The sequence below is a fragment of the Equus asinus genome, chromosome 20 (genome assembly GCF_041296235.1).
Source record: "Equus asinus isolate D_3611 breed Donkey chromosome 20, EquAss-T2T_v2, whole genome shotgun sequence".
NCBI classification, from domain to species: Eukaryota; Metazoa; Chordata; class Mammalia; order Perissodactyla; family Equidae; genus Equus; species Equus asinus.
This window is the reverse complement of record NC_091809.1, coordinates 75,146,017-75,162,476: the sequence shown is the minus strand read 5'-3', so window position 1 is coordinate 75,162,476 and position 16,460 is coordinate 75,146,017. Positions and strand designations below refer to the sequence as shown.

Below are 16,460 nucleotides of genomic sequence, written 5' to 3'. Positions count from 1 at the left end.
CTTTGATCCCTAGGAATAATATTGCACAAGGTTTTGAATATATTACACATTTATCTTCTAGTCCAGCCTTCCTCTGAAATATTGAATACACGGCAATACCAAGAAAGCCGGGGAACGCTCTTCCTCCGTTCCAGAGAAGCAACCTCAATGTCTCCATGTCCTGTTTGTGCCCTAGAAAGTGATCCACTGGAGATTCTAATTAAATTTGCTATGTGAAGATGTGGGAGATGTAACTAATTATGCTAGACTCTAAAAACAGGACAAAGAATTTTATCTGAGCCCTTTGTTAGTCAATAAATTAAATGAACAGTTCAGTAATAAACCCAACAGAGGAAGTCAACTGAGTGAAGTGGAATGCAGGCTACTGAAAAGTGAAAAGTGGGGCTGAAAAGGTGTCAAACCTGTAGGAGAATTGCACCTGTTGAGCACTATAATGGACTATTTGAGAAGTTAATGTGCAGTGCAAAAGTACACACACACTATACTGTGACACAAGAAGAGAAGTCTGGTTTTAAGGCAGAAGAGTTTTAGAGTTGTCAAACGACACATGACAGTCTCAAAGCCAACGCCTTTGGAACTATGAAAATATTTGGTTAATAGTCAGTCAGTGTTTTCACTAAGGTTTAACTTTTCTCCTACTAAAGGGGTCAATGTCCTATGAGACATTAACATCAAGTGAACAGGTCCTGGAAGCATCACAGGAAACTTGTTTTCTTTGTTGTTTCAATTTGTGGTACAAAAGATTATTCAGGGGAAAAGTATAGTGATTTCAACTTAAAGCAAAATCCGGTTTTCATACAGATACTTTGATAACACATTTCAGTTGCTGTTGATCCCCCTGCCAACTATCGTTGCAGCAATGATTATTGAAGACAAAGCATTGAGTATTTGAGTCCCTACTATGTGTTTGCCACTATTCGTGGGTTTGGGAAACACTAAAAAATTAATGTCAATGGCCTCTATATTCAAGAGATTTACAATGGGGTTAGTGAGACAAGACTACAGAAATGAATGACTTGTGAATAACACTAGACAATCTTTAATCAAGCAATGACAACTTGACCTATAGTGGGGAAAACATGACATAACTTCAGAGAAGGCAGGGAGTCACATAGGTGGGAGTTTTCAGGGAAGGATTCATGGAAGTAGTAAATACTTGAGCTAGATTTTGGTATAATAGTAGAATTTGAAAAATCAGTGAAGGATGGAGAAAGCAGCCCAGTTTAGGATGGGCAAGTTACAGAAAGGAGAAGGAGCAGGGGAATGAATGTGACACCAGAGAGATCTGCCGAATTGAAAAGTCATTTAATGATAATTCAAAAAAAAGATACAGGGTTAGTGTGAAAAAAATTCTCTTATAATTCTATATTGCTTTTACCATGGTTATTTCTTTCCTCCAGGTTACAGCTTCATATTACCAGAATTAAGAGGCTAAACCTATAATTTTCTACTCCTCAGCACCTTGTCTTAGATTGAATGTTTTTGTGAACTAGGGTTTTTTTCTTTCTTTTTTTTTTTAATGTGTGGGATTTTTCCTTTGTATTTCAGACCAGCTCCTCCGCATCCACAGTGTTAATGGGTGACATTTAAGAACACTGGTTTGACAGCACAATTACACACTCCATGTGTTACTGCTGGCCTCTGCTGCCACTGTAATTCTCAACTCCACTTTCCAACATGTTAGCCTCATAATATTTAACAATATAGAGCTATTAAATCGCTTTACTTTTCTATCTAGCAGGATCAAAGCTACAAAAAACAAAATGTTCTCTCATAAGGCTAGCATTGTGTAAGGAATCAACTAAAATACCGAGGGATCAATTTAGAGCAAAAAACCTGAGGGAATAAAATGACACTCTTTATGCCTGTCTCTAAGGGAAAGCAAAAGGTTTCTTTGGACAGTGCAATTACAAAATGGTGTTTCCTTATTTTGGTGTTTTGAAAGTTATGTAGAAAACTTGTTAATTTCTACCCCAAAGGTTATAATATAAGCAGTTTAGAGCAGTGGAAAGAGCGAAAAATTATTAAAACAGCAACAGACAAAGCGTGAAAGCAAAAATGGCAATCATATCTTGCTTTATATAATGTCACTTGCTGGGGTGCTGACAGCAGATCAAGGCAATTTTGTACCACAGCTATACCAAAAAAAGCAGGGGAAAGAAAAAATAAAACTGTCATTGAACTATATGAATTTCACCTTGTTAAAGTGAGAAGTGTGAAAAGTTGTCAATGACATATCACCAAAACCAAAAAGGTATATTAGAGTACCATCATTGATGATGATTTATACGTATGGCAAATATCAAATTTAAGATTGGGCTGTCATATTTAGGATCTATCTTATCTGGGTATCCAATGCATCTGGACTATAGGCTGCAAAGCCTAGACCAAGGGCTTTTGGAAAGGGAAAGTCCACAGTCAAACTGTAGGCTGGAACCAACCGGACGTCCAAACACAGTGCCTACTGAAGGTTGCGGATGAGGGTACCAAACAAAAGCACAGCAAAAAGAGTGCTAGCTGATTTGAGAAGGTGACCGGGAGCTGCGCCAAGAGCACACAGTGACGGGAACAATTTAAATACACAATTCTGGAAACAAACCCACCTCTCAGTTTTTCAAATTAAGCCTATGAATAAAATAGCTACTATCTATTATCACCATAATTTCATAAAATACAATATATTTAACACCAAAGTTAGTGGGAGATCATTATTACAGGAAGGATTTTTTCCCAAAGAAGGACAGAGGGCAATCTAATAGTGATGTGTGTATATGTACATTGAAAAGTCCTTCTTTGTCCTTATTTTGCCTCAAACCAGTGGAAGTTAGGCCATAGACCAGCACCAGTGTATAGACTTGACTTTGGGAAAACACTGACTTAGAGAGCACACAGAAGCACTGGAACGATGTAGAATAGAATCTTCTATAGTATGTCTGTAGCTTTGTCAATGGTTGAGGAATAGCTTAAGAAGGCAATTTAAATAGTGGAAAGAGTGAGGCAGGAAGGGCTACGATTATATTCAAGAAAGACCTTTCTATTTCATTTAAATTAAATGTAACCACTGACCCCATTAGTTAATATCCTGCAGACTTCTGAGAATCACTATATGCGTGCGTGTGTTCATGTGTGTGTGTGCATTCCTTAACTTCTCTCCCATTTCAATCATGTTAATAAATTAATACATTACTTTCTTGATACCCTCTCAGCACATGCCCTCTATTATAACACCTATTGTATGGGATGCTAATTGTTTTTCTGTCTGCTGTGGTCTCTTCTATTAGATTGAGTCCCTTCAGGAAAGGGCTATGTCTAATTTATCTTTGTATTTCCAACGCAGAGCACAGGGCCTGTCAGAAGCTTACTAAATAAGGGGTTCTCTAAATATTTATTGGAATAAATAATAATGATTTAAATAATTTTTCTTGTCCTTTTTTTAAAAATAAAGAGTTATCTAGGTATACTGCTGGGAATCAGGGGTACAGGAAATGATTAAAATACAGTTCCTGAGCACAAGAGGCTCAGTCTAGTTCATGAGGCAGAGAAGAAAATCAAATAATAATAATAATACAGTAAGCTGAATTCTCCAACTTTAGAAGGATGAAGGAGGGCCCCTCACCCAGCCTGAGATATAATTCACATACCATAAATCCCCCATTTAAAGTACATTGTTCAGTGGCTTTTAGTATTTTAACAGAGTTTTGCAACCATCATCACAATCTAATTTTAAAACATTTTCATAACCCCCAAAAGAAATCCCATACCCATTATTAGCCACTTTCAATTCTCGGCACCTCCCTATCCAGTCCTACGCCATCACTAATCCACTTTCTGACTCTATAGATCTGCCTATTGTAGACACTTCATTTAAGTGGAATCATACAATATGTGTTCCTTTGTGATTGGCTTTTTTCACTTAGCATGTTTTCAAGGTTTCTACAAGTTGTAACATGTATCAGAACTTCATTCTTTTTTCTGGTTGAATAACATTACATTGTATGGATATCCCTCATGCTATTTATCCATTCATTAGTTGATGGGTACTTAGATTGGGTCCATCTTTTGACTGTTATGAATAATGTTGCTATTAACACTTGTATACAAGTTTTGTGTGGACATATGTTTTCACTTCTCTTGGGTTTTTTACCCAGCACTGGAATTGCTGAGTCTAAATGGAGGAGTTGTAAATTTAGTTTTTACTAAAAAAATTTAAACATGCTTATTATAAATAATTTAAACAATTTGCAATTATATAAAGTGAAAGACAACAATTTCTTTCCCTATTCCAATCAACTCCCCTGAAGTAAATGCTGTTATCCTGAGGTAACACTTCTGTTTCCTTCCAGGCTTGGCCTATGATATACAACCTTTCTCAGCATGAAAAACTCTGGAAGATGATGTTTAGTTAAAATTACAAGCTGGCATGGGAGAAAAAGCACTGGCACCTGACATCTCTGACCCAAATCCTACGTCTGCCACAAACTACTTGTGTGACTGCGTGATCCTGGGTAAGTTTCTTAACTTTGCTGGACTTATTTTCTCAGTTTTTTTAAGTGTTTGCATGTAATCTTCTCTAACCTTTTCTGATCAAGCATTCTATGATGTAATGAGACTTAGGGCCCCACGGATATACTATTAGCTTTGGGCTTATTTGTAACATGTATTTCTTTCCCTTTCTTCATCTTTAGTGTTGGTGGAAGGAACATTAGAGAAGGAGAAAGGCAATTACCCTCACCTTGCCAAACACTGACATTTACTTAGCATGCTAAGCAAACTTTCAGAGTGACTGGTGCTGAAAATAGTCTTTTTGCGTGTCTTAATCTGTTCCTTTCCAATCTTCTAAGTTTGTTGAATTGATTTTCGTTTTATTACCCTTCACAGGGTCAATCAGAGTTGCTGAGAGGTTTGCTTGCTATGCACCTTGATTCCACCTTTGAAAGTCCAGCTGTGCACATTACAATAACTCAACCCCTCTAAGCCATGTTCGAGGAATCCACATATGATGTGACTTTTCCAGAGCATCTGGTATTGACACATGTGGAGTACAAATAAACGGTCTTTAACAAAAAGTAGACATCACCGGTTACAATGCACCACAAGTAGGATGAAGAAAATCTGTTTTTGTGGCCTAACTCAGAAATCCCAGGGAAAACTGCATGCATCACCTTCTCCCAAGAGAATAAGGGTGAAATATGACCCAGAGAGAAGGATCCTCTCCATCTACCAACTCTTCCATGTATTGCCTTCAGCCTAGAGAAGAGCTTCCACTAAATGTGAACACCCACTTTGGTCTGTGAGTCACCGTTTTAGGTGAACACCTACCATTTGTCATTCCATCAAATGTCTACTACATGCTCATGTGTAACATGGACAACATGGTTCCTACCATTAAGAGGTGACAGTCTGTATGTTTGTATGTTGCATGGAGTTAGTACTAGATGGAAATTTGCAAATTGACTTGGACTGTTCTTGAGATTCATCATTTCCCTGGGCATTACAGGATGGAAGTTCATGAAAAAGAATTAAAGATTGTTTGCAAGCTCTCTCAGTAACCGACTTTGGACCTAGAAAGAAGAAAGGAAAGGTCTGAAGACCACAATTTGAGACGGTAGATGTGGGTTTAGAAAGAGCTTGAGTCTTGAGCATATGTGGATGTTCACTTGCTGACCTAAGGAAACAGAGGGGACCTCATGACATTCCATGAGAGAGGTCTCATAGAGGGCAATAGTAAGGACATGAGATACATTAGAGAGAGGCTTTTTAGAGACAAGGGAGAGAAGAAATCCACACTATATGCTTAGGTAAGGACTCAGGGAAGACAACTAGCTTTGTGGAGATGTGATTTATAGGAGGTCTTTGATCAGGGGTTTATAGGAACCCTTGACGAACTGGATGCCAGCAGCTGCCTGAAGCATCATTGGATAAGCTATTGTCCCTATCCTGATTTCCCACAGTCACCATCCCCATCCCTCTTGATGTAATTTTTTATCTTTGGGGTTTTAAAAGTAGATCATCTTCTGAGAAGGGTCTGATGCTCCAGAAACTGAATATTAATGCTGCTCAAAACAAAAAAAAGTCTGCCTTTTCTGTTTCTCTGCTGGGGAAAGAGTCTGGATTAGTAGCTGTTTTTATGGGTCACAAGGATCCCGGAAGAAAAGGCTCCAACATAAAAATCAGGGCAGGGAATCTGGCTGGGACAGGAACAGGGCTGCTATGGAAAATAGGAAGAGAAACAGGGAAGACAACAGTCTCTGCCTGAGGCAACAGGCCCCAGCTGACCATGGGTCCCATATGGTACCTGTCAAGAGGCAGAAGTGGGGATCTCAGTTCTGTAACATGAGACTCCCAGCTGTGAAGTAGCAATCCAAGTAGAGATGAAAGGCTTCTCACATGGGCCCTGCCAGACACTGCCCAGCTCCTAGAAGTCTGGCTGAGGCATGGAGTGCCAGTGTGGACAACAGTGGAAAAGAGGAGATGGACATTTGAAATCACATCATTTTAAGGAGTTGGGACAGTGACAAAGGTGAGAAGACTGAGTAATTTGTTATAAGTGAGGGGAGTCCTATGAGGAAACAATGGGAAACGGTTGTATTGTAGGAGTGTGGAAATGGTTGTCCCGGATAACACAAGGGACCCTGCAAAGAAGGAAAGAGCGTCTCAGAATTCCAGCAATGACACTGGTAGAGATCTGGTCACTGGCCACTGGTAGAGATCCTTTTTTTAACTCATAATCCCTTTCCTCCTGCCCAGTGTAGTCTAAGGACTTCAGGGAACATTGATTCCACCCAGAGCAAGACAGTAAGGACTTATCGAGTAATTCGTCATGTGAGAGTAGTGAGAGCCAGAAGGAAATCTGGGTTGTCACTTGACGTTCAGATTTTGTATGAAGAACGTCTGAATGCCTAGAAGCTGATGGATACAAACCTATAATTGTAATATCTAGGAGAAATCAGGATGGATCTGAAATAGATAAGGCTGAAAGTGAATTAAAATTCACATATATTTGAAAAATGCAATCCATAATTTCTAGAATTTTTCTTTTACATTACCAATGGCCGTCAATTATATCCAGAGAAGAACCTCTCTGGGCCCAGTGGTACCTAAACCTCCTGAGAGTAGGGTTCTACTATGTCTGGATTGTGAATCCCCAGAAGTACCAACCATATAATAGGCATTTAATACATATTTGTGGTCTGAGTAACAGTTTCCTCATCTGGAACATATAAAAGTTGGACTAACTTGTTTCTAGGGTATCTTCTATCTCTGAACTTGTATTAGCCTCAGTTATTTTTTAGGCTTTAAAGTTGACAAAATGATATCCTTATGCTAGAGGCCTAAGAAAGGAAGCAGAAGATTAGAATGAATTTGAGAGAGACAGAAATAACAAAGAGAAATAAGATTCTCATTTCTTACTCCCATCCCCATTCTCAGCCTGGGCCAATCCATTCTGCTAGGCAGATTGTTCATAAGAACGCTTGGCTTAAGGGATGAGCCAGGGCTGAAATCCAGTCTAAGCTCTGTGTACCATGCCCCATTTGGGCCCTTGCATATTTTGTCCTTCATCCAGAAGAAAAAGAGCCTTTTTAAAATTTGGACAAAGACTCTGGCTGGGTTAGCCATGGCCCAGTATACCTTCCCCCTTTTAAAGTAAACCTTACTCCTCTTTACTCTCTAATGTATTCATATTTTCTGGAATAGAGTGATCTTAAATTTTAGTATTCAGTTTGGAACACACATCCCTGCTGACTTTAAAAACCCTGTTCAAGGGGTCCTTTAAACTTCATATGAGCTTAAAGTCTACAGAACTGAATTAAAGAGTTGAAACGGAAGATTTACTTTCTCTGCTCCGAGAGGTAAATTTTTTTTTTTTTAAAGATTTTATTTTTTTCTTCTTCTCCCCAAAGCCCCCCAGTACATAGTTGTATATTCTTTGTTGTGGGTGCTTCTAGTTGTGGCATGTGGGACGCTGCCTCAGCGTGGTTTGATGAGCAGTGCCATGTCCGCGCCCAGGATTCGAACCAACGAAACACTGGGCCGCCTGCAGCGGAGCGCGTGAACTTAACCACTCAGCCACGGGGCCAGCCCCACCGAGAGGTAAATTTTGATCCCTTAATCAAAACAAAATTTTACATTCTAAAATGCTTAGATCTTTATACAAATATAAGTAGTTTTGCACAGCCCTTCCTCCTATACTGCCAACCCTAACTGCCAACCCTAACATTCATCTCCGAGTACATTTCACTGGACACATTCTCAGACTACGAATGGAAACAGTGTTTTATAATAGTCTTTTAGTAAAAATTTATTCCTACCTTAGCCTGATGTATCTATTTGGGGGGTCACAATATGTCACTTAATACACACACTCACATAATGATAACTAACATTAATGGGGCCCTTCATATTTATCAGCCATTTCTTTTTCTTTTAGCACTTGACATATAACCTCATTAAAACCCTTACAGCAACTCCATGAAATGGATACTACAATTATTGCTATTATACAGATGAGGATACAGCAGCTCAGAGTATGTAGTTGTTGCTTGCTCAAATTACACAAGTAGTGAGTTGTGGAGTTAGGATTCATACCCTAACACTGATTCTAGAGTCTAGATTCTTAATCATGGATATACTATCCATCTATGCATCTATCTATGTATCTGTGGATGGATCTATCTATCTATCCATCTATCATCTATCTATTGAAATTTTACTACAGTTAAACGGGGTGTACTTTTTTCTCAAGAAGAATTCAATACTTGAGGAATGTTATATGTGAAGAGAACAACGTTCAATAAATATTTATTGCACACATTTAAAAGCACAGATTCTGATGCCAGTCTGCTTAGGTTCAAATCCTATCTGTGTGACCTTAAACAGGTCACTTAACCTCACCAAAGCTCAGTTTCTTCACTTGTAAAATGGGAATAATAATAACATATACCTTCCTGGATTGCTGTGGAAATTATTGAGCTAATCTGTGTAAAGTGTAGCCTGGCAGGTAATAAGATTATAGAAATGATAGTGATTGTTTTCTTCACCATCATCATCATCACTATTACTGTTAGTATTACATGCCAAGAACCATTTTTGGCACGGGAAATACAGCAGTAAATAAAACAAACAAAAATCTTGCTCTAATGAATTAATATTTTAAGTCCTGATATGCTCAGTTTCAGCTATCTCATCCCATTGTTCTGTTTGTTATTTAAAATACGTACCATAATTTTTCTATAAAATTGGAATGACCATACCTACCCCATAGGTTGTTATTAGGATGAGATGAGTGACTACATATAAAAGTTCAGAACAGTGCCTAGCACATAAAAGCACTCAATACATGTTGATGTTGTTAATTAATATCTATGTATCTATGCTGTGGGTGTTATGGTTTAGCGTTACTGTCTTGATTCTTTCCGAGTTCCTATAATTTGTTGCTATAGTGATTTTGCATAGTATTTTCTTACAGCTACTTTGCCACCATAAAGGACTGCTTTTGAAATTATGCTTATTCTTCAATTTCTTATTGCTACCCAATAATATAATGGCTACTAAAGTACATATAAAGATTTTTCCCAAAACACAAAAGGAATACTAAAACTAAGGGAAAATATCCATAACATCTCAGATAGATAAGTAATCTGGCTTTTTTTTTTTTTTAAAGTAGATCAATTAAATTTAGATTGTTTCATCACAGAGAGTTATCTGAATATCACAGAACAGGAATTTTGGAGTAAGACCAATCTGGGTTCATTTCCCAGCTCTTCTGCACTTCCCACTCTCTACCTACCTACCAGGGCTGTTGTGAAGAATAAATGAAAGCTTTTGGAACAGGGTGAGTTCTGTGTCTTCCTCCTTTACACAACACAATGTAATTTTAGCTACTTTAAAAAAAAATTCTTGAATTCTTAATGAAAGAACAGCTTCTCCCTAACAAAAGAAAAGACTGAAGGGCAACAGTGAATGGCATATATTTTTTAAAAAGGGTCCATATAGAGAATGCATTAATTTCAAGGCAAGAAGTGTTTCTTTCAGTGTGAACCTTTGCACATATCACACTGCAGAGAGAAGAGGCTGTAAAACCAAATGTGGCAAGAGCGGCCTCTGTGACTTTGTGGGAGTCAATTAATCTCTCCTTATTTTCCTTAATTCAAATTGAGCTTAGTGATCACCTACTTCAAAAAGGCAGCGAAGGCCTTTGAAGAAGCTGCTGCATAAACTCGGGAAGGGAAGGGGCTCTGCCTTATGAGCCATGCCCAGAGGGTTTCCTCTCCTGGTTTTAATTAAAAATGAAATTAAGAATTCTTTAAGATTATATCAGCCTTTTAAGGGCATAAGAAGGTCAATGATTTGTTAAGCATCTTCTTTCTCTTTTTAATGCGCTGTTTCCCAGATTAAATCATGTGAAGAAGGCTCAGATTCTCTTTCAGGATCATATTTGTAACAGTGTGGATATGAGACACGGAAGACTGCATGAGAAGCTGGGGTGTGTGTGGGAGAGGGATTAAGGCTCTGCGAGAGCATGAACTTGAGTGTGGGAATGCCCTCATTGAAGTCCTGGCTTCTCCACTTGCCAGCCCAAAACCCACACTTCGAAAGTTGTTGGGATTATTAGAAACAATACATATGGTATGTACGTAAAGTGCCTGCCTACTAATGTGTGCTTCACAGAATAGCTGTTATTGTGTCTACATTCCTAAAAAGGTACATGTAGGATAGAAATACTGCTACATGAGTAGATAAGAAGGAAAATTATCTCATAGAAGTGTGAAGTCACATATGGCTTTAGAAATATGCCACCTTTTACAGGACATCTATACATGTAATAATAAAAGGGAAAATATATGACTTTGCCTGTGGTGACAAGAAGGATTGCTGCTAAGAATGACAGAAGGAATTAGCATCAACAGCTTCTTATGGCCTCAGGGGATTTACCTGTGCTGATAAAAGACTTTTCACCTGATTTGTGATAGCACTAAAAATAAATACACATGAGCTCAGGCTTTAAAATAGAATAAGCATATGGAAACAATTAATAATGACTAATGTGGATAGTGCCTAGAAGAAAATTCATTTGCTCCTTTCCCTTTGATCCTCACAACAATCCAATGAGGAGAATAGCACAGATATAATTTTTTTCCCCAATTTCTGATGAGTGAATTGAGGCTCTGAAGGAGACGAGGTGCTTAGCCAAATGTGTGTGATTAGTATGATCAAAGGAAGGCCACAAACCTAGATAGTATGGACACAATTCCTAGCTCCTCAATGACATCAAGTGGCCACCATCTCATACAAGAGATCTTCTCATATACTTTGCCTCCCTTTCCTTCCATTGAGTTACCTTCTACAGGTTTTATGTTTAACTCTATTATTGTGGACAGGAAGGCTCACTGTCTCTAAGAGAAATGAATGCAATCACTATCCAGTGAACACCCCAAGCTGGAAAATTCTTCCCCTTGAATCAATCACTAAGTACCACCCATTCTATTTGATAATTAATTCTGAATCTATTTATATCTCTCTGTCTCTATACCTTTACTTTTGTTCTTCATGATTTAAACCTTAGTTGATATGCTAACTAGTCTCCCTTCCTTCAAACTCTTTCTACACAGCTGACAGAGTGACCTTTCTAAAAACATAAATCTAATTGTCATTGCTCAGCTTTAAAACTCTTCAACAGCTCCTCCGTGCTTAGAGGATAAAGTCCAAAATCCTCAGTTTGGCAAGTAAGGCCCTCTATGATCCACAGCCACCTGTGTCTCCAACTTTATCACCCAACCAATAACCTTAGCCACACAGAACTTACTGGGAGTTCTAGAGCGCACCATCCTTTCACACACCATGAGGCTTACTCTATGCTATTCCTTTTACTTGAAACATATTTGTTCCCTCATCCAACTGATGAGCCTGTTTTTCTGAAAACTTTAAGAAAAACAGAGGCAGAGTTAGATGATTCCTCCTCCACTTATCTTTAGAGACACACATGTACTTCTAGTATAGCATTATTATGTCTAGAAGTTATATTTGATTTTGGATTTATAGGCTTTGAGAGAGTTAAAACATTAATAGATCAATTTTCTATTATTTTGTAAGGAGAGACAGCTTGCCAAAGATAGGCCACCCTAACTTTGGCATATGGCTGAGGTCTTATGAGATAAAGATCTTGCTCTGTGTCCCAAAACTAGGCATGGCTTGAGGCTGCCAACTTTATGATTTCTACAAAATGAGTGAATTATAGACATGAATTCTGAGCCCTTAGAGAATGGAAACTAGACTCGCAGATGTACCTATGAGAAGATAAGGTTAAGTTTCCCATAAATAATGCTTCTTATAAATGATTAGCAATTGATGAAACAAGGTGTGAGTGGGCAACATTCCTGTGGGATTGTTCACACCTCCACAAAAGGGACAGTATAAGATCATGCTTGCTTCCATCACTACCGCTTATACTACTCTGATTTTAGTTACCAGAGATTATGTACCTTGGAGAAACTGAGGGACTTTAGCAGATACACATCACAATGCACAGTAATGAATTCTTCATTTACATGTCTGTGAACTGCTTAAGAGGAGGGACATGCCTTATTCACCTTTGAATCCCCAGCACCCAGGACAATGCCTAGTACCTAGAAGAAGTCCCATAAATAGTTACTCTTCAATGACTGAAAATGTCTTATGATCACATAATGCTTCAGAGTCCATTTTCTATCCAAAATCTGCCAACGTATTTTAATTAGCCTTCATCTGATACATCTCAGCTTTTTATGAACTACAAAATAGCAATAATTAGGAACATCTATGTAAAAGGACAAATGAAACTATGCCATACATGTTGAGAAAACAGACGAGAATGTTAGTCTCCTTGTTCCAGGAACATCAAAAGCTGAATAATTTCCCATTCTTCCAAAGTAGAAAACCAATTACAACATCAAAAACTACCTTTTTTAAAAGAAAAAGATGTATTGGATAAGCAGGAGCCCCATGGCAATACCATTTGTTTTTCATAGAGCTCCAAATGTTAGTTTGATTCCAACTCTGCCCATTTCTTGCTTTTGCAAGGTCTGAAAAGTCAATTACTCTAACATAACCTGCAGCCTTAGGAGCTGGTACTTTGCCAAGTAATTTAAAGTGCTTTCCTAAGAAAAACTTACAACTTCTCTGATTTCTTTTACAGAAGTAAATTGTGTACACAATTAATTCATCCCCGGATGTTTGCTATCAATTCAAAGAGCTGAGAATTTGGGCATTTCCATTGAAATGCAGAGAATACAGATGATTGACTCTTCTTGCTTTTGCTGACTGGCCTCCATTCTTCTGAATGCCGATTAGGGATTAAGTCAGTACATATGTAAGGGTGGTTTCACATACCAACTTTCACAGAGATAGCTCATATCCTAGTCTGAGACAGTAGTTGCTGTTATCAATATATGTGCTTCTGAAATAGAATATGGGAAATTCTCAAATGCCCTGAAAAATATACATTACCACATATTGCAACTTAAAGGTTAGGCATTTCTTCAACATTTTTGGTTGGCTTTTTCAGTTTATACCTTTGTAAAAAGTTGTCCTAGTATAGTCTTGCACTTTGTCAGTACTTAATAAATCTTAGTTGAATGAATAGATAGACACATTCTTACAATATCATTTTTAGAGCAGAGGATCTCCCAAAACTTTTATTTTACCATGGGTAGAAGTAAGATACGGACCCATGAAGACAGTAGATTGGGTTCCTCTTCATCAGTAGAATTGATTAAGGGCTTGCCTAGCTAATTCTAAGTTCTCATCTACCTATGAGAGTCTATAAATTCTTTAAGGTCACCGTGGAAAAAGCAAGTGATGGTGTCATAAGTGGAACTGGAATGCTTAAACTTTTCCCTTGAATCATTGGTTGCATTTCAAGAAACATTTTCCCCTCCATTGGAGAGGAAGTAAATAATCTCTGAAAGGAATAGCTCAGTCTTCATGAAGAATTCACAGTTAGCTAATGAATCTCTAATGTGGACACTGACCATCAAGATAATTTAAGGTGAAACTGCAATACACAAGTGAGCTCGAGTCTGTTATTTGTTTCCATGCATGGGTTCACTCATTCATGGGACTGTTTTATGTACCTACTAAGGACTGAGTAAAGCACAGCTTGAGCATTGACTTGTTCCTGAAACAGGCCTCTGTCTGCTTGTCTGCAGACCTTATTTCCACGTTTATTTCATCACAATAATTCTGAGCTCCTGCTGTGTCAGGCACTGTGCTAAGTGTTAAGGATATAGCAGTGCACAAAATAGACAAAATTCCACTCATTGAGCTTACGGTATAGAATGTGAGATAGGCATTTAGTTTAAAAATCACATAAATAAATGGAAAATAATAAATTGCTTGAATCTTATGGAAAAAGAGAGAATATAATAGGGGATCAGATTTTTTCTTTCAGGGCCCTTCTCTGAGGAAGTGCAACTCTAGCTTTGATCTAAGATGACCAGAAGTTAACCAGGCAAAGTGTAGGAAGGACTTTTTAGTTTGAGGAAAGAGCATGTTTGAAGCTCTTGAGACTGGGAGAGACTTAGTGCATTTTGTGAATGTGAATAGTGTGGTCAGCAAAGGAAAGAGTGAAATGAGACATTTAAGAGGCAGGCAGGGGCTAGATCATGCATAGCTTGGATTCTATGTTCATGACTTTGCATTTTATACTAATGCAAAACGAGAGAAATTGATCTGATCTGTATTTTTAACAGATCACTTTGGCTGCACTGAGAATAAACTAGGAGGACAGTAGTGGGAGTGGTGAGACCAATTAGGAGGCTATTATAGACGGGAGATGATGGAGGCTTGGATTAAAGTGGTGGAAATGAAGTAGAGGAGAATGAATAGATTTGAGATACATTTTTGGAGGCAGAATCAATAGGACTTGAAAATAAATTTAATGATGGGTGTGAGGGAGAACAAGGTGTTAAATATGATTCCCAAGTTTTTGGCTTGGGCAATGGGGTAAATGTATGTGCCATTTACTGAGTTGAGGAAGTGTGGAAGGGAAGCAAGGTGGGGTGAAATCAAGAACTTCACTATCAGTGTGTTGGTGACAATGCTACTAAAATAGGTATGTGTGTGTGTGTGTGTGTGTGTGCATGTGTGTGTATATCAGTATTACTTTTTTCTGGAAATGAGGGATAAAATATGAAAAAAGGAAAGAAAGAAGTGGGGGAAAAGAATGGGACAGAATTAGAATAAATAGAAAATAGAATTCCCGAGGGGGATGGGAAAAGGGGTTGGGGACTGGTGCATATGAGGATTGCTGAGGCTGTGTAGTATGAAAAAGACATATTCAACATTACACTGTAATTTTTTAATTTAGGGTAAGTGAAAAAAGAAACTCTATGATCTTCACAATACAGATTACACAAAGTAAACTGAAATGAATCATATCTGGTGGGTCCACACAAAATGTAGATTCTATCATCGGCTTCTTGGTGAGTTTTTAGGGAGAGATGCATATGCATCAAAATCCTCAGTGGAATGCAAGGAATGTAATTTTTATGTTCATCAAAAGGGAGCATGGGTTAAAAGGAAAAAAGATTCATTGACACTGAGCCAGAAGAAGAGAGATGAGAAGGCAGGATAAAAATAGAGAAAAGAGAGAAAAAGAGGAATGGGTGGAGAATTTTTCCAGCAAGCAAAGACTTCTTTGCCATCATGCCTCTGCGGATGCAGGTGCTAATGGTCACCTGGGTTGGAATTCTAGCCCTGCTACTTATTAGTGGATGATCCTGTGCATATCAGATAACTTCTCAAGCCTCGAATTTCTTATTTGTAAAATGAAGATAATGATAACATCCATCTCATAAGATGATTGTCAGGGTTAAAAGAAAATGATTCATAAGAAGTGCTTAACAAAAAGCCTGGCAGAGACGATTAGCTAACTGTAGACGCATAATTTCCAGAAAGGCGTTATTGAAGGTATGTGCACCTTCTCACTTCCCTATGACTATGACTTTGCCCTCTCAGATTCAAAATTGTCTAGTTCACTGTATCAAGCAATAGTTTTTATAATTTTTTAAAAACATAGGAGGATTTAATTAATATTTATAAAGCATTCTAAAATACTATTAGCTTTAATTATTGCAAATTAGCGAAAATGCCCCAGCTAATTACACAGCCAAAAATATGTTTTCTCATTTATTTCTGGAAATGTTAGACGCAATTTAAAATTTGTTATTTAACTCCCTAGAGAGGTCAGTAATTGACTTCTAAACTTATTCTTTGAAAATATCAAAAAAACAGAGATGACGTTCTCTAAGAACACCACCCTCTTGATATATCCATTTTCACTTTGAATAATTCTAAAATCTATATTTACTCAGTCCCAACAACCTTATGAAGACATACGAAGATATTCTATCTGAAAACATGACTATATAAGCACTGTGTTATATGTGGGAACATCACAATTGAGATCTCGCGCTTTAAACTGA

The 16,460-nt window shown here is 37.9% G+C and overlaps 1 protein-coding gene across 29 annotated transcripts in view; it reads right to left on the bottom strand.

Annotated features, from left to right (window-relative positions):
* Positions 1 to 16,460, bottom strand: part of DLG2 (discs large MAGUK scaffold protein 2) — a 1,809,506-nt gene that overhangs the window by 398,904 nt on the left and 1,394,142 nt on the right. The gene's annotated exons all lie outside the window — the stretch shown is intronic.